Below are 24,902 nucleotides of genomic sequence, written 5' to 3'. Positions count from 1 at the left end.
GGTTCTATAAACTCTAAGAAAGTATAATCAATGTCTGAAGCCAATATTGAGAGGTAGCGAAATGTCGTAGGATGAAATAGGCGGAAATATTGTCGTTTAGCTGACATAAGAGAGGAAGAGAAGACGTCTTAAAGTGGAAAGGTATTATTAGATCGGGATAGGAATGATGTATCGCTACGGATTGTATGGTCGTGCGAATTGTTTCAGACGTCATCGGGCGCGTAAAAGGTTTCGAGGATGGCACAAATCGTTACACGAGACCGTTCAGGTCTCATCATAATCACAAATGAATTTTCGCGATTTATTTTGAAATTGTCACCATTTCGACCATCAAAAATATTGCCTTCATATGCGAAAAGTTAACACTAAAAAAATATTCACCCGGTTCGGAATTCAAATCCGGATCCCTGGATTTCCGGTTGAATGCTATTACCAGTTAGGATGCTGGCATATTCTCTGAAACGGTCGAAAAAAGAGGGATGGGGGTTTGATTCCATGCATAGGCGTATTATTTTTTCATGATGAAATTCTCGTATTTTTACATGCAATGTGTGACCTCGCTGAAGTCGCTGTGGTAGAATTTCTCTCAGTTTCCTTGAATTAATGGTATCGCCGGAGAAACATTGCTCCGCTATGTACATCTGACCACTCAGGTTGCCAAAAAATCAGAATAGGTACAAATTATGCTGTGACCAAATACAGGTCTGTAGCCATACGGCAAATGTTTATCTACGTCCCGTGGCCTTTCGATTTTCTTTTCCTCGCAGGAATACGAACAGACGCAGTAAACGACCTAAACCAATGTTTCGTTCCCCGAAAAAAACCCTTCCTAATAAAGGTCTCTCTCTCATTGTGATGCTTTGTCGGACGAAGCCGACTCCGGACGCCCTTTGCTCCTCCATTTTCCGCCTCCTCTCCCAGATCCTTCCCAATTCATCGCCGCCCAATTACATCGCCTCCTTTCCACCCGCGCTCTCATTCAGACGCCCCCGCGCGCAAACACACACACTCACACACACCCAAACGCTCTGCTCCCATCCCCATTCTCCTCCGCCCCACCCCCATGCCCGGAGCAGACGGGAGAGATGCTCCGCACGGAAATCCAGATGCAAGCGGATAAAGACGTCTCACTTATATTTTTTTAGTTGAGTTCTATCTTTCTCTCTCTATCTCTTTCTCTTCATTTCTCCGCCCTTCCAATCCCTTGCTTTCGGGAGCGTTCCGCGAGAGTAACTCGATTCCCCTAGCTTTTGAAACAAACTCCGTCTGCGGCAAATGAAATTTGGCTCGTTCCAAAAACTTCCTTCAGCCCTCATTTAATAGGATTTCTTCCCTTTTATTCCTTGGCCCTCCTCCATCCCACCTCGGCTCCCACCCCCCGAAGCCCCCGGCCCCTCCCCCTCGAGAGAGTAGTCGGAGACGTGCATACATACGGCGTCATGTGAGACAACCCAGCACGGCAACCAAGTACCCACCTATCCCTCCGCCCCTCTTTCAGTGATTACCCACCCACTCGTCCCCCGTTTTCCGGAATATTCCACCTCGAAAAAGCGCGACTTCGCCGTGGAATTTCAGGACAAATGAGTCATTGTGTTTTCCGAAGGGGCCCCTAAATGCGTTCCCTGGGTAATGCTAAAAAAATGTAGTTTACTCAAAACCTCGTTACATGCTCGAAGTGCTCCGAGAGCGAAGCGTGAGATATTTTTTTTAGTGGAGTAGCGATATTCGGAGAATGTGGAAAGCTATCTACGAAACTCTCTGCTCGCGAAGTTTCCGATATATATATATACTATATATATATATATATATATATATATATATATATATATATATATATATATATATATATATATATATATATATATATACGTGTGCGCTTGGCGAAAACGTTCGAATAAAAGCAGTCTCCGTACATTTAAAAAGCCCTTGCCGACAAGTTTTGCTCTATTTTAGTTGTCGCTAATTTCGGCGTGGTGGTGTATCCCTTAATCCAATTCCGCATCCCTAAAGCCGCTTCACAATTTCGTATTCCTCCGCTGTTCAATCAAGGGCTTATTTTCTTGCTCATCGGAGCTTACTTTTTTCTCGAGCTACAACGAAAGCAATTCCTATCCGAGTAGGTTCACCCGATACCTTTAGCCAAAATAACGGACGACATTGCTGGTTAGCCGGAAACGTTGGGCTCCAAGGTGTATTTTTAAGTACTGAATAATAGGTGAAATCTAGTTCGAGGGATTCATATCTAGTTCTCGGGGAAAAAAATGCGCGTCGAAGTGTTTGCGTGACTGTCAAATAAATTTTCAATATCATAATTTAATAATTTCATAATTGTTGCTCTTGAAAATCAATTTTGTAGATGAAATATACATCTAAATGGGAAACAATAAAGCTTATACCTAGGTTTTCATTGGCGGGGAGGAGTGCGTCAAAATCACAGTCATGTGCGTCATTAATAATATCACTATAAATAGGTTCATAAATTCCGGCATCAATGTTAGACAGTCGTCGGGGCCTGGTGTTCGAGCTTATAGTCTTGAATACCGTCTTTGGAGTAAATGGTTTGTTTGTCCGATGGTTGACGTTTTCGGTTGGATGGTACGATATAAATTCAACAGCTATGGCTCCGAAAATTGAAATTCATTACGTACCAGGTAGGCTATTGATATCCGTAGAAATCCTTCCTTAGAGTCCTTAGTACGACGCAAGTTTGGACGACCACATGGCAGCCGAATGGACTAGGGATTGGCCTATGGTTCGGAGGGGCCAGAATCAAATCCGATGCTTACCCAAGGGTGTCCCTAGCTTCTCCGGCTGGCAACGATTATGCGTTTTAATCTTGAAACTCCTATTTCCTGAGGAACTGTGCGCGGCACTAGTAAAGTTATTGCAATCAGACCAAAGTCATTACTACGCTTTAAGAGGAGGATCATCCCTCAAATATGGAACTCCTGATCTCATATGAACATCGAAGGACTATCAGAAGTTACAAACCGAAGTACGTTTCACCGAACGGGCGTTGAAACACGTTTTCTCTTTCAGTCACCTGATGTCTTTAGCTGGCACAAAGATGCAAAAATACACACGCCCGATGACCCTCATGCTTGCCCAGTCAACCTCTCGGCCAGCTTCGACAATGCAAATCTATTAGAAATTCCTGTGAGGCTGCCCGAGCTGTGTAGCATCTCGTTCGGTAATTCTAATTCATTTGCTCATTATTTGACAGAAGTGAAGGTGAGGTGGCGAGGCCGTGGGGGAGAAGGCTATAAAGAAGCGTGTGCTGATCGAACCCAACTGGGAGGGATGATGAGATATGAATGGTCGACGTGGCTTATTGGTGGGAAGTGGATGGCACCGCGGTGTCGGCCGCTCGCGAAGGAATTCCGCCACTGAAGAAAATGGGTCGCCGGGTAAATGAGGGGGCTCCCACGGCAATACCACACGCGCGCCGTGCATGTGTCTGGCTGGCTCTCATTGCGGCGATGAGGGACCGTATTTAAAAGAGGGGCGGTCGAGGAGGGGGAGGTCGTGGGGTGGAGATAATGCTGTGCTTCGCTTAAAAAGGCGACGATGCCTCTTCCATCTACCGTCCTCACTCCGTGTCTCTCGTCTCCCGGGCACGCCCCCCTCCCTTCGTTATCTGTCCCGTTCTCCCCGAGCCTGATGTCTTTAGACTGGGTGCTTCTTCGTTGTTCCCTCAGCGAATGGCCCCACGTGGAATTTCGTGTCGAGCAGAACTGTAGCGGCTAATTATTTTAAAGCACCCCTCATTTTCTTTTTCTCTCTCCCCGTTTCTTCCGTGCTCTCCGCGCATACAGGGTTCGTCCGGAAAATAAGTGTACTGAGCTCAGGAAAAAAAATTTATTACACTTTTACATATCTTAAGCTACTATTCCTCAAAATAGGACCCTTGTGAGTCGATACACTTGTTCCAGCGGCGTTCCCATTCCTGGAACGCTCCGCGAAGGCATCATCGGGAACCTCTCGAAGACAGGTCGTCACGGCCTCTTTGACGGCGTCCAAAGTCCCGTATCGCGTTCCTTTCAAACTCCTCTTTATCTTCGGGAACAGAAAGAAGTCCGGTGGTGCCAAGTCCGGGCTGTAGGGCGGGTGCGGCAGCGTTGCCTCGCCGTGCTTGGCCAAGAAGTCCGACACGACAAGCGCGGTGTGAGACGGCGCATTGTCGTGATGCAGCCGCCAGATGTTTTTGATCGCTGGCCGGACGCGGGCGACTCGTGCACTATTGCTTTTGGCACATTACACTGCTCTGCTATCATCCGAACACTAAGACGACGATCAGAGTTCAGTACATCGCGAACTTTTCGCACATTTTCGTCGGTGAGTGTCGTTGATGGGCGTCCAGGCCGTGGTTCGTCGTCGACCTCTTCTCTGCCCTCCACGAACATCTTGTGCCACCGAAAGATCATGTTTCTGGGCATGGCTGACTCCCCGTAAGCCTGGTTAATCATACCGACAGTTTCGGTAGACGATTTCCCAAGCTTTACCGCAAATTTGATGGAATAACGCTGCTCCAAAAACTTCGGCATCGCGTTCCGTGACGTGGGTCGAGCGTGGAGGTTCGCGTTAACAGAGCTCCTCACTACACCACAGCTCAGAGCCGACTGCCTTTTTCAGCGTCGCTTGCCAACATACCCCCCTCCAATCGCAGCCCGTCAGAGCGGTGCTGGGCGCGCCTGGAGCGGTGGGAAAAAATCAGTACACTTATTTTCCGGACGAACCCTGTATATCTCCGCCTTTCAATAAACATGGTTTGTATGCGCTCATTTTTCAAAACTTCAAAGCGTGAAAGTAGCCTTATGGAACTTTACTTCTTTCAGTTTAAGGTCACGCCCACCTCCGGACGAGGCTTGTCCAGCCGGAGAGTTTTTTATTTTCGTCGCGTTATCCTAGCGTGACTTTCAATTATATCCTAATTTCACAAGTTTTTTCGTGCAATTCCTCTTGCATTTGCGAAATATTTCTACCGAGACGGTGTTATCCTGCACGATTTGAAAAAAGGGGCATGTACTTATTCCACGAGAAACGACCCCTCCAGTTTTTTATTGGTTGAAGAGACAAATTAATTGAAGTAGTTTAATTTTCCAAAATTGAATGAGTATTGTATGAACACACACGTTTGAAAGCTGATAGCTATTCTCCAGAGGCGCGCATGGTTGTAACTGAACGAAAAGAGAGCATCATTAAAGTACATGCCAGTGGACTCGAGCGTATCAAGTAGGTGAGGATGGCGGGGTGCAAGCTTTTTCTGTCTACGTGATCAATCGGGAGAAGGAGTCCCTCTCACTAGCCATGGTCTCGGGACCGTAAAATCAATGGCACGTTATCTTCGCCCTTTTCCCAGTCAGGTGATCAGCAGCTGTTTGCACGGGTATTAATCCACACAGTAAGTAGGTTGCATAGAGATGTCAGAGATTTTGTCATTTTGATAAAATTTTCTGAATTTTTAGTCTTTAGTGCGCAAATAAATGACGATGATAAAGTAATCTTTCTGTGCTAGTTTTCATTAAAATTGTCATCGAAAATCCAAGATTTTATTCATGATCTATCATCGCAATAGAGAACTTCCACCAGAAGAATTGTGGATTAACGGCGCAGAAATCCATGTAATTTCTTCAAATAACTGTTTATATTCGTAATTACATAAGTGTCGTAAAATTGTTCACATAATATCAACTAACCGTCTTAGTTTTAATTAAAACATAAGCACAGTAATCAACTTGAAGGTCGGTTTGGTAGGTGACGGTGGAGTTTACCCGGTACGAAGCCCGACGGCGTGTGAAATTTGCGCATTCGCATTCGCAGGGTAGAGGGGCAGTTCCTTTCCCTGAATCTGTTATGGTTTCCTAGGAAGATCTGGTACCCGAAAAATCACATAGATTGGGTAGAGCGGATGGTGCCCAGAGGGGCTTGCTCGGGAATCGAACCCGGGCCCTCTGTTCAGTAGTTCAACGCTCTACCCCTGGACTACTGCTACACGTAGTTTTAATTACATTTATTTATTTGGGGAAAAACAGGGCAGAGATCGCTAAGTTTCAAGCATTGACGACTCAGAATGAGCTCAAAATAGTTTAATATAACGCTAAAAAATTCATAATAACTTCAAAGTACATTGAAACTATATATTCACATCATATCTGTACATAGGACACGCGTGAATGGGTGTCAAATTGTTTTTTATCACTGATCATTAAAACATGAGCTAATGTGACACATTGACTCGTGCAGTCACGATTCAGTTCCCTTGGAGGAAATGAAGGAGATGGCTACTGTACTTTCACGTAGAGAGGAACCATTCGGTTGCAATTAGGCGGAGTTAGTCGAAGCTGCCCCACCTCCCGACTCCGAAGAGAGCATCGTGGCAAGTTGCCAAATCTCCTCTCGGCGCGCGAGGGCAATTCAAACTACCTATTACCAAGGGGATACGTAGGAATCCTGGCTTCTGCTAAAATTTAGCATCGCTATTGATGTGATTTTCTGAACCGACTTACTGAAACTAAATCAAGTCCAAGCGAATGGGCGACACAAATGCAAAAGCTAAGAACCACGCCCTATCGAGAACAGAGACCAAAAGCTGGCAGCAAAGCTAAGTTTATCCTGGTGAGAGGGACTGCAGAGAAATGGAGGCGAGGAGACCTCCTCTCCAAGGAGGGGTGCGCAAAATTATCCTCAGATTCTTTTCTGCACAAACGTGGTATAGTTTCCTTCGAAATGGACGAGTTATTAGCTTCAAAAACCTCGAGAAGCATCGCGGAATCCTATAATTTCGTCAGATTGTCAACTGCGGTCCATCCTTCCTCCCCGCCTCTCCTGGTTGACCCATATACTCTTCCCGGAGCATATCAGCCCGGGGATTTTTTAATAGCAATCATCCAGCGTCCCTACTGCCAATCCCTTCATTCCCTTACGGCTCCTTATGCTGTGTTTTTCCACCGACTGCTCCCCATAATCCATTCCTTGTCTTTATCCATAATGCATCCCTTCTTTTGCTAATTCAATTACGGCATTTAGTGAACTATTGTGACTGCGGATGTATGTAATAAGTGCCTCTCTCTTGCTTGTCAGTGTTTGCCTAAGGCTTCTCTTTTCGCCCACTTCGAATTCATTGCTCGTTCCGTTCATTTTATTGTCATCTGTCTTGGGAAGCGCCAAACTCAAATCGTTCTAATCTCATTGTCTGCCGCTGATGTCGTCCACGTCTCACATCCACAAAGAAGTCGACTTCAGATGTTAATAGAGCGCATCCTTATCTCCAAGATGTTTTTTATTATTTTTTGTATTCCCTTCCCTGCTATAAATTCACTTCTTGGGCTATTCTGCAAACTGTCTTCTTTCTTAACTAGTTGAGATATAAAAGGGAGTTCTCCACTTTCCACCGATTTACTCCCTATCCCCATATCTGCCTCACTCTACCTCATATATTTGATAATTGATCTCCCTTTTATTAGTTTCCCCTCAATTTCCCCCGTCCAACTTTCTGTCACATGATAAGTAGCAAAACATTTAGAGAGAAGAGCAAGAGAATGGGAATGGAAGTGATGATGGCTAGAAATTATGAGGAAATAAAAGAGGTAGTATCCTAGGGTAATAGATGCCTCATGGAAGAAGTAACTATCCGGCCTTCGAGTTTATTACCGTGACAGTTTTTATGGCGCACTAAAGTGTTCCCTAAGTCTTCAGTGATGTTTAACAGATTTCGGAATCATCCAGGACTTGCCCCTGCGCGGTATACTACCCTTGATAATATTTTATCAAGAATTCAAAGAAAGGCAGTTATTTTCATGCTCCATGATGTTTATCGACCGACAGAAAATGATACAACAATTTACGACACTCACGAGTATTCTAAAGTGAGAATTTGTTGAGCAGTTGAGCAGCAGAGGCGCACGAGTGATAACGCTTATGGAAATAGATATGAAAATTCGTGAGCAACTGTCCTACAAGGGGAGAGGAGTAATTCATGACAAGACCAAAGAGTGTGTGACGTAACTTGCGGAAGACCCACCTGCGTACACAGACGCAGAAACTTGTGCGGCGACGGAACATTCGCACGGCGAGCAGGAAGCACAGCGGTCGGAGTCATGGGTAGGGGTTAACGGGGTAATTAATGAGCGAATGAGGGAGATCAACTGCGGGAAATGTTTTTCACTCGTTTTTGCTCGGTTAAGGCGTCGTGGGCGTGAGGGAAGGGCTACGGGTGCGATCGCCCTTCGAAGGGCGTTAAACATTCGGTCAAGACCCCCGAGGCCGCTGCCCCACGCACCACCCTCTTGAGTGGAAGGGGTCATTGAGGTCACGGCCACGTCTTCGAATCCCGAGGAGTAAAATATATTCTACCTTGTCCGGATGAGCGATCGTTTTCTCACGCCCCCTCGTCCGAGGACTCTCGAATACCCATTGCTCGATTTATCCCACGGAAGTTGAGAGGGAGGAAAGAGTTGACGGGAGTTGGAATCCCGAGAGAACTGCGGGAAACGAATGGAAGAGGATGCCATCTTTCTTGCATATATCTGTGACGAAATCTTTTCCTCATTCGCATATCCAGTCGTCGACGTCGTTTCCTAAAAATGATTCCAGTTCCACTCATGATTCCAGCCATACACACACTCGTACCTGAATATTCTAGGACGCTCGCCGAGTGTCGAGATGTCAACAATTCACCTGATATGTTTGGAATCGGTCTTTACCCCCTCTCGGAAAAATGACGGATTTTAAGAAATTATTAACAGGGGTCATTGATAATGACGAAACTCAGGCGGAAGAAAAAATTGCCTCTTACTAGGATGAAAGATCCAAACTCGGCTGAGTCTGCGCCATTAATTATTTGCACCCGAATTATCTATCGTCTCCAAGCAGTGGAAGTCTTAGGAAGGGGCTTAAGAAAATTATGTCTCAGACGACTTGCTGAGATACTCTCCAAGCTGAGCAATAACTATAACTATTAGTACGGGCCGAGGTGTTCTGAGCCTAGTGTTATTTTCTTTTTATGCATAACACTAACTTTTGATCGTGGAAGAGTCTCAAATAGAGTTTTTCCACGATGAAAAGCGCCTTTGGAAGATAAATAGGGTTTTTGGTCATCAATGTAGAAAATTTCAAACCTTTTCATTTTTAAACCGTCCCGAACAGTGCGAACTATCAATTTTATGCATTTCAATCTAATTATGCGGAGGGTGATATTCGGTATTTATTTGTTTCTTGCCAAATCTGCCTGGAATTTGTGGAAGATGTTAAAAGAAATAACAGAGAAAATAATTGCTGAAAGAGTGAATACATTTTGTATCGGCTTCAATTACTTTTTTCCAGTTTCATCGCGAATGATAAATTTAATCGCGCCCGTTTATGTTCTTACGACCATAGGACCAAGCAAAAATGAGGTCCACCTGAATTTGAAAAAAAAATTAGGAAATTAGTAAATATCAAAGTACTGTATAATTTTGCGATTTGCATGCGCAATTGAAATGAAAACTTTCATTGCACTCTTGACGCGTGAATAGGAACCCTGCGTCCCTCATATTCATGAACTGAAATGCTTAATAAAATTTTATTACTTAAAATTTGCGTCCGTTTTAGTGTCGAAATCAAACTCACAAGTGTAAGAGGATTTTTTCGTCGAATGTCTTTCGCTCGAATTGTTTTTTCCCTTCCCTTTTAGCCATTCGATTTGAAATGTCCCGGGAAGCCATCTCATTATCTGGCATAATCCGGCCTTGTTCTCGTTCAACACTCATGATTCACCTCTCCCGGGGGAGTTAAATTGGATTGCAATCGTTCGACAACCCTCCTAATCAGCCTCGTCTTAATTAAATCTTCTTTTTTACCGTTGGCCCCTACCCAATGAAATCGAAAATATATTACAATCCGGGAGGGGAAGGGGGAGGCAGTCACTCGGGCAACGTCGTAAAAATTACGTCGAAGTAATCTGCGCAGCGATATAACTCGTGCGTTAACGTGGGGAATGGGAGCCGGGGAACGGGTGTCCGAATCCTCAATAACGCTCTCTTATGCCCGACCGACCCCCTCCCCTCCCCCGCTGCTTTGAGAGCGATAAAACAAGTTGACATGATTTTCCTAATGGACGCATATAAAGTAGGGATATCAGTTCGGAGTTGGTTGGGGCAATGAAGAAGAGGAGGATTGACAATCTATCGACGGTCGTTGGGAGAACTTTGAAAGAAATTCGTCCGTAGAGATGTTTCTCTTTCTTCTCCGAAGGAAGGACGGAGGATGAGATCGGGGAAGGCGATATGAGAGGATTTAACGACCTGAATATTTGTCGCCGTCGTATCGTCATCGAGAATTCCTCGAATTGTAGAGGATTTCTCCTCTATTTTATCAATCCCCGTTCCCCTTTCTCCTCCTCCTCTCATTATACATTCTTCCATTTATTTTCATTCGAGCGCTTTTCGAGGCCGTAGTGAAAATGGGAGGATAAACCAAGGGCGTGGGGAAGGGGGAACGGGGTTTTTTCCTCAGGACGCCCGCCATTCACCCGTCTCGCATAAAGAGTAACTTTTCGGGTCGGGGCTCGAGTTAAAAATTCCCGAGCTCTCGCTTGAACCGGACGTTTCTGAGTGTCGTCTCGGGCGTTATATTTTCACTGCCCAGTCGATTTTCTCCGGTGAGAGGGAGTTGGATGAAAGAGAAAAAAAATAACAATAATAGGGAGGGAGTCTCCTCGCGAGGGATAAAATAAGAGTCGACGTTTAGGCCGGTCTGCCGCAAGGATGGCGAACTGCCGGAAATCGATGCCGTGCCTTTTTTCTATCGTTGTTCCGCGGATGAAATAGTTAATAAAGTCGAAAGTGGATGATATAACGGGGAGTGTGCGAGGACGGCGACCTCGAGTCCGTCGAAGCCGCAGGACAAAAATAAAAAAGAAATGACGCGAAAACGAGCCTCCCATAAACAATAATAAAATGGCGGCACGGCAGTTGTGTCGACGGGTGGAGAGATTTTTTTTCCGGCATGTCCCGCTCGCAGGCGCCACCGTCGCCGCCGCCCATGGAGACGCGTATGGGAAATGCGTGCGAGAGCCCATTTGACTCTCCCCCCCCATCATGTCAACGCGCACCTCCTTTATATTTTTACAGACTTCTTGAAAAAGACTGCTCGAGGGATATTCGCGTCACGTTCCGTCTCTTCTGATCCCCTCACCACTCCTGCCTTTCTCACGCTCTGGAGAAGGCGAATATAATAAAAAGTTTAGGTCGGGGCGATGAGGAGGAAGCGACCGTTTTTGGAGTTTTCACGCTCCCCTCCCTCCCTCTCTCTTTTTCCATTCCTTAACCCCCCCCTCCCCCCCCCCCCCCCGATTACCCGATTCTACCGAGCAACCGAGTCCCTCTCCCCAAACCCCCACTCGATCCCCGTCCTCACCGCTCGTAAATCGAGCGGGGTGACGATTTCGCGGCGTCGGGCAAGGCGTCATTATTACGTAAGCGACGCCGCTCCCAGCCGAGCCGAAAGGGAACGCGAGCCGCCCGCTGAGTGAGGGAAAGGACGTCGAAGGCGCGCCCACTCCGCCCGTGTCGCCCCGTCTCAATTTTACACTGTTCGGTCCCCCTGTAAAAGTCGCGAAGATTTTCCTCTGCCACAAGCGAGGCAAAAGAGAGGGGAGGGAAGGAATGGAAGGACGGCGTATCGACGGGCCGATACGTATCTGGCCGGTCGGTTACAACACGGGCGTGAGAGAAGCCCGTCTTCGTAATCGCCGGGGTTTTGAATCGCGCAGAGAGTCTCGGAGTGTGGGGAGATCCGAGGATACAGCGCCCCTCCCACGTGTAATGGGTCCGTGGGTGCCGGGCCGTGGGCGGGTGAGTTATGCCCGTGGTGCGTCCCGACTGGTATCTATCCATCTATACGCATTAGGATCATTTCTAGAGGGGGAATCACCGTGTGGGGGAATACACTGTATTTACTTCGACCCGAGCATTCATTTTCTGGCTTGCTCCACTCAGCAGTCGCCTGCCAGCGTCTTTCGCGGTTATTTACATTGCGATTTCCTGCATCCGGAGTCTGGCAGCCTTCAGCCACGCCTGGCCGTATTCCTCCATCCGTATACCCAAACAATGATGACATCTTCACCAAATTAACTCTAGGTAATAATATGAAATCTCAAATTACTTTTTTGGGATTTTATCCTATCGATAAGTGCACCCGAAATAAGCTTAATGTCATTCTGAGTGCACACATGCGTATTTCTTGCCAATTTTATGGCCTTAATGTGTTCCACTTTGTGCATAAAAAAATTATATCTTTGATAAGGATAAGTCAGAGGAGAGTTTTACTCATGTTGTCTCTCCTTAATCAAACATTAAATGAACGTATTAATTATTTTCCCGTAGTCGTGACCTAGTCACTAGCTCTGGTGTGTCCTGTTATTCGCATTCATTGTTAAGTATTAATTTATTGAAATTTTAAACTGGCAAGTTCAATGGTGCCAAAAATTGTTTCATGGCGGAAATTAGTGTATGGGCTATAAATATTCAATAACAGCAAATTATTTTATTTTATCTCTGTAAGGATTTTATGAGGTTCAATTTTGATATTTTGTCACAAAATCATTCTTTAGGAACAATCAATCAAAGTGTTCTGTTGCATGGAAAACTTCGACAATTTAAAAATATTTTCAATTTCCAAAAAAAAATTAAAAAAAAATAGCATATGAACCACTTTGAACATCATATTGTATGTCTTAAATTTAAAAATTGATAGACTATCTCTGCAGTTTATTTAATAATCAAATCAATATGTTTCACATTTACCAGTATTACTAAATTGTTATTTTAAGCATTAACATATTGAAATAATCTCAAGGAAGAAGATCCTAAGGTCAATAAAAATAATTACGAAGAACTCCTATACCGGTATTTCGGTCACCTGGTGATTAGGATCTTCTTCTTTGAGATTATTTCTTTAACAGCCATTAGCTCCACAACCTCTATATTAACATATTGGCCACCAGGGCCGAAGCGTCAGTACCGCAATGTTGATTTTCTTTTGTCTAAACTTTTAATCTTGCAACCTTTATGTTTTAAAATGATCATTAATCAATGTTATTGAACTGGATTATGAATTTTGGGCATCTCTATTCACATTATTACTATTATTTGCCATAAGGAAAGCGCATCCTACTGAGCGTTTAAAAAATATTTGCACTTTTGCACTTTGCAAAATAATCTCGCAAATATTTTTCTCATTTGCGTGTTTTATCGGGCCACTAACGGGTCAGACGTCCATAACACGGACAAGTAAAAGTGGCAGGCAGCATTCAAACACTTTCACTATGCGTTGCTGTATGGTTCGGTGCACGTTCATGAACTCGGCAAACAACATCCTTTTAATCTGACGGGCGGCGCAGCCGACAGGCGTAACATTCAAGTGACGTAATTACGAGCGTTTCGAGATTACAAGGCTCCATCTAAACCGATTCGATGAACTCCCTCGAAGTGAATACTTTACCGAGTTCCGTTGCAAGTGTGGATTTAACTATTGGGTTGTCAAAATTCAAATGATACGAAGGGGACGAGGAAGAAATCCTACGTTCAATGGGTCTACATAATAAATTAGCGATGAACGCTTCTTCCCGGGTCGGAACCAGCTATTCTTTTTGAGGATCATAATCCTGCCTTGGTCTGAGAAAATAATGCCTGTAAGTTAGCACCACTATTTTCACTGCATGTCATGGAACATTTCCCACGAGAGAGAATGACAAAGTTCTTGTTTTTTTAATCATTGAACTTCGATAGTAATTTAATACCAGTCAAGACTTTTCGGGTCACGCTATTTACGTATATTTTATTATCCATAGAAAATAAGACCAAAATTATAATTCAATAACGTTTTGGTTTGGGATGTTATGACGTCAACCTCACCATACCCAACTCCCAAGTATTTTCCTTTATATGCATAAAGAGCGTGGTAACCCAGGGAGCAAAACTTTGGACTACTGACGGTAGGGCGGGTGTCGATTCCCGTTCACCATAAATTTCACCCAAACTGTGTCATTTTTCGGGTGCCAGTTCTTCCTGGGAAACCATAAGTGGCAAAAGAAAAGGAAGTGGCCCCCTTAGCCTGATGCGTACATTTCACACGCCTGTGGCCTTAGTACTTGGTAAGCTCCACACTCACCCATCCAGTCAAGCCGACCTTCGGGCTAACAGCTTTGGTTATATATATATATATATATATATATATATATATATATATATATATATATATAATGTATGTATACATGCATACATACATATATAGATATACGTGGCTGGTGCCACCCACCAGCGCAGAGTAGGTAGCACTCAACAGCACACGAAGTTCAATGGTTCTCCGAGTGTGGCCGAGGCTCAAACCATACGAGTCCGTTCGCCTACCGCGGAGATGAAATCCATTCGTCGTCGCCTCGCCCCCTTAAAGACGAGGATCATCGGGACAAACAAGGTGGCCCAACTACGCACCACATAACCGTGTGTGTACACGAATGCATTGGGTCAATTAATTTCCGTTCGGAGACGAGCGTATCTCGAGGTTGGTGAGCAGAGGCGCGCGGCCGTCCGATCCGCGGGGGATTCCGTCCCGGATTCCCAGTCGTGTAATTGCAGCAACGAGGGATAATGCAAGGATCAGCCGACCAGCGCGGAGTGCACGTAGGGTCTTGCTGTGGGAACGCGTTCGCACACGTACCCACTCTCCGAGTGGCGCGGAAGGTCTCTCTCTCTCTCGCCTTTAAAACGCCCAAGTGAATGCGCGAATGCTCCCGTGGAGTAGACGGGCTGAAGAGCGAAGTGGGCGTTGTCCCCTCCCCCTCCGCGGGCCCCGACCCTTCCTCCGCTCCCTTCCCACACTCCTCCCGCTCGGTCCCGTGAATTTAATGACCCACTCCTTGCCGCCTCGCATGTTCAACTCCCGTGCGTTATGCAATTAGTTCTCTCCAACCGCGACCCCGACCCTCATTCGGCGTGGTCCTTACTCCTTTTGTGACCTTTACCAGGCCATTGGCACTATTTGAAATTACGGTCAGGTGTGGGTCGATCGTGTATGGTGCTACATTAAACGAGGTGTGTTGTATGGTTTGTTGCTTGTATTGCAAAGTAAATATCTATCTTGTTTGCAACTAATCTCCTTGGTGCTAATATAGGTTCAGTCACGCGAAGAAAGACACATTTTTTAGTTTTTGAAGTGATTAAAGTCGCGCGAGACATACTTATATAGATATATCCTTCTGAGATAAATTTAATTTTTTTCGGGAATATCCCATACGTATTCCTTATAAACCCAGAGTTTATAATTTACGTGTGTACCCAACTACTGAGTATTAGGCAAATAGGCAAGACCATGTATATTAAGCGTGTACGTACTTATCTGTATCTGTGGACGCGCATGCATAAGTAATGGATTTTCGTCCCTTTCTTAAAGCTTTAATTTAATACCATCCAATCAGGTATTCCTTCGATTCTCATAAGGTTACTGACACAAGTTACTGACACAAGTTTTGACATCAAGCAGGTGCCCGCATGACGCTCATTTAATTTACTCTTTAATATGTGAATGTTTTGTACGTTCGCCAACACTGAAATAATTGAAACAAATCCGCATTGATTCATTGCGAAATATTTTTTTCCAAATTCGATCTCATTTTTTGATGTGATCTGACGCTCAGCACTTATTTTCACTTCAATTTCCCTACTTGAACCCTGGTAACATGCTGAGACCTTTATTGCATTGTTAGGGTTTCCTTTGTCACGCAGGTGCATTTTCTACTCGAGCGCGGACTCTCTGGCAACCTACACATGGGAGTCTAGGGTCGGTGGCGGACAGACAAGTATTCTCATCTCCTTGAATTTTGACTTTCGGAAGTTGCCCCTTGTGTGATATATGCTCTCCTCCTCTGCTCACGAGCCACGTGTTGTACCGGCCATTTGCAGGGAAATGTTCGCTGCGGCTAACTTTAGCCGACGGTTAGCCTCGAGGTCTCGTCGTTCTGTGACATTAATGGAATTGCCTCCGCGTGCGTCTCCGTCGTTTCCTTTTCCTCATGCTGCGGTCTTCCTAACTCTCACTCGGCAAAGATTTATTCAGAGAGATACAATTCATTCGTGACGACACATGATTTTAATTCGAGAGATGAAAACTTCTTAAAATTTACTTTAAGTGCTCTCATTGGAATGTCGAAGGAAGAGGCTGGTATATATATCTAAAGGTATTCCTGTCATCGCGGTCGTTCAACTTTGGGGAGACAGATCCTATAAAAGTTCTCCTGATGAAATGAGCAAGGCCAATAGCTTCAGACTCGGGTTGAAGTACATTCGAGGGAAAAATATCCAATGTTGAATTGTATGCCCTCTGCCACACGCCTTTTTTGGTGGGTCGCGGGGTATTTACGTCGATGTCGAATTATTTATCTTGGGGATGTAGGTATTAAAGCTAAATGAAAGATTCACTGTCCTTGTCCTCGCAGTGGAACATCAATATAAAGTTAGAGATACGTGCATGGGACAAAGACTTAAAATGTGGAGGTTCCCTCTTACGGAACCAAACAGGGTAGTTGAAATTTTAAGCACTCACTTAATGGAGTTCCTTAATGTCCTTCCTCATTCCTTGAAACCTTTCCGTCGGTGTGCGGGCACGGCACACCTTTTTGTGGTTTACAGGGTAAAGTTGTGTGGTTTTCGAAAAAAGACAGATCAATGTGGAAGCGTTTCGAATATCGATGCTATATTTTCACCTGTGAGCGATAGGTGGCATGTATTTTCAACGCACAGTGACTTAAAACAGAAAAAAAATGTACTTGTATTTTACTATTCAGAGAGCAGGTATGTTCACTCTGGTGCAATTAAATGGTCTCGTTCCATTTTACAAAATTTTGTTCATATTCAATCCAGATATAATTTTGCAGTAGTCACGTTAAAGAATATGCTACCCATTTCTTAGCAGATATTTAAAATATGAATTGGCTTGTGTATAACTGAAAAAGATAATACATGGGAAGGCCTAGAAGTACCCGGCCTGACCTAGAGATGGCTGTAGTTGTTTAGAAAATATCAATGTATTAGAAAGTACGATATCTATAAAGATTATGTTTCAAGTTTGAAATTGCCACGTTGTGAGTATTTGTTTGGCAGCCATCAATGGCGAACGTTTTCAGTGGATTTTTGAAAATGGAGAAAATTGGTCATCGTTATGTAATACATACACTACTTTTATTTGAAAGGCCTCAGCCCAACCAATATAAAAGCTGAACTGGATAATACTCTGGGTGAGTCTGCTCCTTCGTTTACAACAATGAAATGTTGGGTAGAAGAGTTTAAACGAGGCCGTACGAGCTGTCAAGACGAGCATCGTATTGGTCGACCAAATGAGGTGACGACTCCAAAAACGGCGAAGAAAATCCACTAAGTGATACTGGACGATCGTCGACTGAAAGTGCGCGAGCTAGCAGGCATAGTAAGTATTTCAAAAAGTGCGGTACATCGCATATTAACTGAACGTTTGGACATGAGAAAACTAAGTGGAAGATGGATGCCGCGTTTGCTCACGCTCGAGCAAAACCAGTGTCTTGAAGATGTTTCAATTGAGTGTTTAGCAAAGTTTCACTGCAACAAAGCCGAATTTTTGTGCCGTTTCATAACCATGGATGAAACATGCTCCATTACTTCACAGCCAAGAGAGACAAAAGAGCAATCAAAACAATGGATTCAAAAGGGAGAACCGCCTCTAAAGAAAGCGAAGACCGTTTTATCTGCAGGCAAGGTTATGGCGTCGGTAATTTGGGATGCGCGTGGGATAATTTTCATTGACTATCTTGAAAAAGGAAACACTATCAACGGCGAGTATAATGCGAACTTATTGCAGCGTTTGAGCGAAGAAATCAAGCAAAAACGGCCGCATTTGGCGAAGAAGAAAGTGTTGTTTCATCAAGACAATGCACCAGCTAACAAATTTGTTATTGCAATGGCCAAAATTCATGAATTAAAGTTCGAATTGCTACGTCATGTACCCTATTCGCCAGATTTAGCCCCCTCAGATTACTTTCTGTTCGCAAACTTGAAAAAATGGCTTGATGGTCAAAGATTTTCCAACCGTGAAGAAGTAATGTCGGCAGTAAATGGCTATTGGAGCAAGGTAGTTCTTATTATAGAAAGGGTATCGAACTTATTGAACATCGCTGGGAAAAGTGCATAGAGCGAAAAGGAGATTGTTGAAAAATAAATGCTTTTTTTTCAAAATATTTGTGTTATCTTTGCTGGGTTGGGTACTTCTGGGATTACCCTCGTAAATTTTGCATTCTTTTAAAGTTGCAAATATTTGTTCTCTAGATTATGTAAACCAGTGATTAATGCGGTGGTCTAAGATCATCGTATCGATCATTTATTCGATGATCTCATTTAGATTCTGGTTGGTATTTTCCTATTTAAAAAAAGAACTCGAAGCTATGAATATGCCGACTTCTATCGCGGTTATAAAAATTATGAATTTTCTTAATTTCGAGGTTATGTGTATTCCATAAATGAATATTATCGAACTAGTGAGTAAAGTTTTAGACATTTATGTGGTTGACGAGAATCATAGTGAGAGAAAATTTAAACGTTTAAATTTTTTTTGCCGAGTTATATTATTATGGTTTGAATAACATTAAAATGCCCCTTAAAAAGTTTTCAACCGTATTCTCTCTCTGGAGGCGGTGAAACACCATTGCATTTAAAAGGAATTTATTTTTCCTCCCGTCGCATTAGTACAAGTCACCGCGAGCGACGGTGAAAATAACATTTTTACGCTTGCAAAACTCGCAACCTTTAACCTTTCCACCCGAGAAATCAATTCCTAAACCCGCGATTCCCCTCCTCGTGGTCGCAAGGGGCTCCAAAGCGCTGGTGTTCGCCACCTGAAACGTCGCGAAGGAAATATTTTGAGGTTGGCTGCATGTGTCAAATTCATGTGATTCTTATTTCATCCGATCCATTTATATCAACCCTTGCAAAGACAAACAAGTAAAAAAAGAAAGATCTATCACAAGACGTGCTCAAACTTCTCCGTGAACACGAATATAGTGATAGTTCTGATACCTGTAGGAATTTTTTTTCGGTACTGAGTTCAAACAGCTCAGGTTGTGTATTTCGTGAACAGAAAAAGGAATTAGCCAATAGAGGCATATTTTCCTATTTCTTATGACTATTATTTTAATGACAATGATTATTATGGAGTTAAATTATCAAACTATCTTTCAGTCATTAGGATGGTGCAATTTGAATGAAATGAAATTCCTACTCTCACGCGAGCAACCTGATTACGTATACTTTTCATTTTCCATTATCAGAAAAAGGAGATTACCCGATCAACACGTCTTTCACCTAAAATAAAAAATAAAAAATCATTACATAGAGTCTTCAACATTCAATAGAAATTGGTTTCCAGAAAGAATGATTCACAACAAGATTTTATCCCGCTAAATCTGCATTCTGCTCCACTGCGAGTTGGGTCCAATCAACAGGCTCAAACAGCGAGACGGAGCGAAAAAACTTCCCGCACAGAATCGTGGATGGACCTCCTAATCCCAGCGGGCTTATATTTTATTCGCGAATGAGGGAAAGCATGGCACGGATCGAAGACGGGGAATTATAAATTCCAAGCGAGGCCCTCTTCGTTGAAAGGGCAAGTGGCGAAAATGACCACCCCGATGACCCTTCCTTCCGGGTGTGCTATGTCCCGTGGAATCCCGACCCGGCGCCTCTTCGACCGGGAGAAAAAGTTTCGCCTTTGTATGGCGTAAGAGAATGTCCCATTACTGGCGGCAAGAGGGCCCGAGGCGTAGGGAATGGAGTCTCATATCCTCCCCCTCGGTTCTTCAGTGAACCGGTACGGTATAGCGGATCTTTCAAGATCAGGAATGAGACCGCTCAAGGCGAGAGGGCCGCGTACTTTATTGTCTATCCCTTTCATTTTTAGGAGGGTGAGCGATATAGGGGCTATTGAAGAGCGATAAATAAACTGAATATGTTTGTACTCTGCATATTTGCACTTCCAAAAGTAATTAATATGTTTACTAGAAAGATAACATTTGTAAATTATAGTAAAAAGCCTGTGTAGCTACGGTGTGGGTTAACGATAGCGAAAATGTGTTTTCTGAATGGGAGGACCTCGTGGAATATATAGCGGAATTGAAACCCGATTCACTTCCTCCAGAATTATATTGAGATAACATGCATTTATTTTTAAACCTATCTTACGTTTTAACATCTTTCAACCTCTACGTACAAGGCTCATCTGAAGCAATTCTTTGTGTTCAGGAATTTCAGAGCGTGATAGGTAATTGTCTTTAAATCTGTATATCCACCCATGGTCATCGACCCTCTTCATAGTTAGAACGTACTTTATATTCCTAACTGTTCAACTAGTCTGAGTCGTATGCCGTTCAATGTATGCCCGACTAAATAGCGATGACAATGGAATGCTGTTTCAGGAATGAAATAGTCTTACTCTAGAGAGCGGAATCATAGGCGTATTAAATTCCGAAATATTATTTCGCCACTGTGTATAAATATTTTACAAGATCAAATTCCAAACGTTGGGGCGATTAGTGAGATTAAAACGCATTTGATGTAAACAAAAACATATGAAATTTGCTTCAAATAAAATCATTTATTCACGGCACAGGTTTCAATTTGATTATATCATATTCAGGTGGCAATATGCAAAGGTAAATTGAACGAATGAAAAGAAAGGTTAGGCATAATGCGTGAGGACGTTGTATTTAAATGCCCGGAAGTTGTAGGGACGGAGAATTAATTAAATTCATACTCATTTTGATGCTTTAATTCCCCCATCCTCTCTTCCAAACCCGACGGAAGTATATTGTTTCCAAACAAATGGGACAAAACCCGTCGGGGAAAATAATGTTTCCCAAAGTTGAAAATATCTCAAGAATCGGTCCTCTCCCGTATCAACAGCATCCTTCTGTTGGCTCCTCTCTCGTTTCATCCGGACTTTTCCCAAACAAAGGGAACCATTATTTTACCCTCGATCCTCATCTGAAATTAATACACATTCATTCACAACATTTTCCAAAAATAATTCAATGCCGACCAGCACCAGTTACGAGTATCTACTTTTGGCATTCCTGTCAACGGTGGAGCGAAGTGGTAGCTTCCGATGATTACTCTGGAAAACGCTCTACGGTCATTTCATCATTTAGTAAATACATGAGTGGTCGCGGAAGACTCCTAAAAGTGAGCGCCAAATTTAGGATTACTCATAGCAATCGTTGGAATCTCTACATGATGCTCCAAAGGGTTGTTCCGCTGTTTAGCTTCCCTCTTCATGAACTGCGTGCTGCACTACAAGAGATTTCAAGCACACAGAACTTAATTAGAGAATGGAATGCCTTTGATATCCCTGGAACGTAGAGGTATAGAGAACAGCTCCTCGTAGTTTTGAGTCCAGTGTACTTGCCCGGCTGAAGGAGGAAGAGCGCCCAACTGGTCAAAATTTCGACCACGGGCATGCAATACGAGAAGATCGTAGAAGAGCCTCGGCCACGGAAGTCGAGAAAGGATCGTCGACCTCCGCTTCACATCGACCACCGTGATGATAAGTGTATCCTTTTCTTCTCTTGGCTAATCAATCAACCATCCGGAAAAAGGAAGAATGAATTCATCAGCCTATTACAATGGTGTCTCGGCTAGTTATACTTCCGCAGCTTCGGCGTGACCTCGGCCAAGGATATCTGGTGTGAAACTTAATTCAAAAGTTCAGTTATTTCGTTGTTTCACTAATGACTAAATTTTAATCTTGAGTGGAATTCAACTTCTTTTAAACCAGAAAGATGGTCTGAAAATTTGTTCGCAGTCTGTGGGACTCGGAGGAAACATAAAAATCCACTCAGGGAAATCATCAAAAAATAAATTGATTAAATGACGTTTGTATCTTGGTTTCGACTTCATCGTTTAATTCTCATAGAGTGCAACTGGGTTTTCCGTGCGAATGTGCATCAAAACAATGAAAACCTCATGCGCAACTGGAGACAGCAAAATTTTGGGTCGCTTTGCTCGTAATTAAAAACGCCAACCACAGTTTTTAGGTCGAAGATCGTTTTGATAGTCGAGGTTAAAACTCCCTTGTACTCTTCATATCCGCGTTAAATCCACACATTTACGATATACAGGTACCTATAGGTATCAACTTCTTTATTTGTGCCAATTGTAGTCTCGCATAAATTTCAGATGGGCTCGGATGCGGTTTGAGAATAGCCATCACCTGAATTGGAATCCATACCCCCCGGTCAGCATCCGAAAGTCATACGCGATATTTCAAATTCCTGATACGCGGAAAATCACTCATCCTTATTTAGCTGGAGGCATCAGCGGACTATTCTGGAATTGAAATCGAGATAATTCTCTCAGCACCCGAACCCTTTTAACCCCTAGCCGGATTAAAGACGGATTCCGGACACCTAGCCGGATTCAACGGCTACAACCATAATTTATGCATAAAATATAAAAATCAAATCACTGATAAAATAAAATAAAAATAAATATTGTATTGCATTTTTGGGAGATCAAAATAAGGAAATGCATTAAAGGAGAAGTCTCTCCTCGAGAGGAAGTTCAGTCATCGCTGGTTTAATGTGGATATCCGTAACGTTCGAGAGAGAGGGTCCGACCCGCGGACGCCGCCGGTGTTGGTCACATCAAAGGAGAGCGAGGGGATATTTCAAAGAGTCAGAATGGTACTGGGGAGAGGTTGTGCCGGGATTGTGGTCTGCGGAAGGGGAAGTGAAGGAGGGATATGGCAGCGCGCGTGGAGATGGTTTCGGGTACAAACGCTGACCTTTCGGCACTTCGCCACGAAGAAAATCGAAAATGAGGCGACACCTGGGTATTTTTCTCTCCCCGATTATCCGCCGACCGTACCGTGCATTCCTCAAGCCACAGATTTATAAATGTCGCTTTTACCAAAAAACGTGAACTATTGAAGAAGAATGTCTCAGATTGCCCGTGACTTTTTTGAATTTTTACGACGGGCCTGAGATTTCACGCATATCATTGAAGGAAAAATGAGGTGGAATAGTACACTCTTAACTTTGTACGGGAAAGCATAATTCTATAAATTTAAGGTAAACTTAAAGAATAGGTACAACTTGTACCTAACGATTAGTAGTGGTTTTAGGGGAGGCGACCGCCAGCTAAGGTCATTTGTGCAATTAGGGATGGATGGGAAAGGAAGCGTGGAGAGAAACCCGGCGTCGGCATTAGCCTTCTCCTGTCGAAAGGCGCCAAGAGGTCCGCAGTTTAACGTCCCATCCGACGGACGTCGTACTCGCTCAAAGTGCTCCCCCCAAATCACCTCAAGTAGTGATCGGGATACCAGTGAAAAAAATCTGCCGCCTCCGGGACTTGAACCCGGGCCCTCACGGGGAAGCCTGTACGTCAGACACCGCAAAATCTCGATCCCCCTGTACCTAATGACTTAGGCGATTATTGACCACAAATATTTTTATCCATTTTGTCTTATAAAACTTAGGAAAATGCATCACCCTGTTTTTTCATCCAACCAGTTTCATCCAAGTTTTTTCGAAATTCGGAAAAAAAGCTGGCGAGGAAGTTTTTCGGGCGAGTAGATTGATTGCTGTTTAGGGGAATACACTTGAGGTTGTTATTATTTCTCACTTTAGAGACAAAATTTTGTCTATAAAATTTAAACATATTATGAAACAGCTTCAGTTTTGTAAGTAACAAACGTTTAGTAAGTAACAAAGAAGGTTTACGCTAAAGTGATTTTATGGCGTTCCCATAAACTTACCCGTTTTTAATGATTCCTTCCATACTCTTTTATCCTTACATAGTTCCTTCACTACTGTTCCAGCGAAGTGTAATGTCCCTATGTTCAGTATCCACTTGCCAGTACGTTAAACCTCTTATATTCATTATTATAAACCATTGTGCTTGAATCTAAATCGCATGAATAATTAGATAAGCATTTATAGATTAAACGAAAATATTTTCACATTACATCATGCTACATTTGATAAGATTTGAGGATGACTTATCAGTCGATTTTCGTGACGGCATATTATTATTATTCATAAAGATTATGAGTACGCTGTAATACGAAGAGGATAGTTGTGAAATGTGAAACCGCACGCGGGACAGGGAAAGAAGCTGACCCGCCTGATGAGTAAACATCATAAGCTGTAAAAGGCCTTATAATTAATTTCAGCCATCTTTTTTTAATATATGCCCTGCAAGCCACCGCTAGGGTGTGTGGCAGGGGGTGAATACGCACTAGAATAATTTTACTCGAACATGACCCTACCGCGGTTGAACAATAATATTTTTATCCCCTATCGTTCGTAGAAAAAATGACATCTTAAATACATCTGTTCTACACTTAATCTCTCTCGTTTTATGAGCATGATATCTCCTACCGTAGTGCGATGGGGGTAATAATATATTTTCAACATCACTGCTAAAGAGACCTCCTTCCAAATTATTCAAGGGCTTCAATTTGTAATTTAACCTTCGCTCCATGAGTGATTCCCAGTTTAACTGCTCTGATATTTTGGATACGCCACTGAGTTTCTCACAATAACGTTTTACAAATCTAGCTCCTCTACGCTGCATGCGATCCGATTCGGCAATCAATCCAACTTTGTGAGGATACCATATAATTACTTGTAACACATTATAAATGAGGCCTAACCAACGACAGATAACATTTCTCTTTGACCTTTTCATCACGCTCACTAAGTACTTTTCCAATAAATCCTAACTTTTTGTTAGCTTGTCCACACATTCCCCGCATGTGTTTCACCCAGGAGAGGTCTTGAGTGAGGGTAACGCCGAGGTATTTAATTGAGTCTACACATTTAATTTTGGTGCTCACAATGCAGCAGG

At 43.4% G+C, this 24,902-nt stretch overlaps 1 protein-coding gene across 1 annotated transcript in view; it reads left to right on the top strand.

The window, feature by feature from the left end:
• The window catches only part of LOC139697398 (ADAMTS-like protein 4), a 139,765-nt gene that overhangs the window by 29,551 nt on the left and 85,312 nt on the right, over positions 1 to 24,902 (top strand). The window lies entirely within an intron of this gene.

This window comes from Hetaerina americana, unplaced genomic scaffold (assembly GCF_022747635.1).
Source record: "Hetaerina americana unplaced genomic scaffold, ioHetAmer1.1.p SCAF_1, whole genome shotgun sequence".
Classification (NCBI taxonomy): Eukaryota; Metazoa; Arthropoda; class Insecta; order Odonata; family Calopterygidae; genus Hetaerina; species Hetaerina americana.
This window is presented reverse-complemented; position numbering and strand designations above follow the sequence as displayed.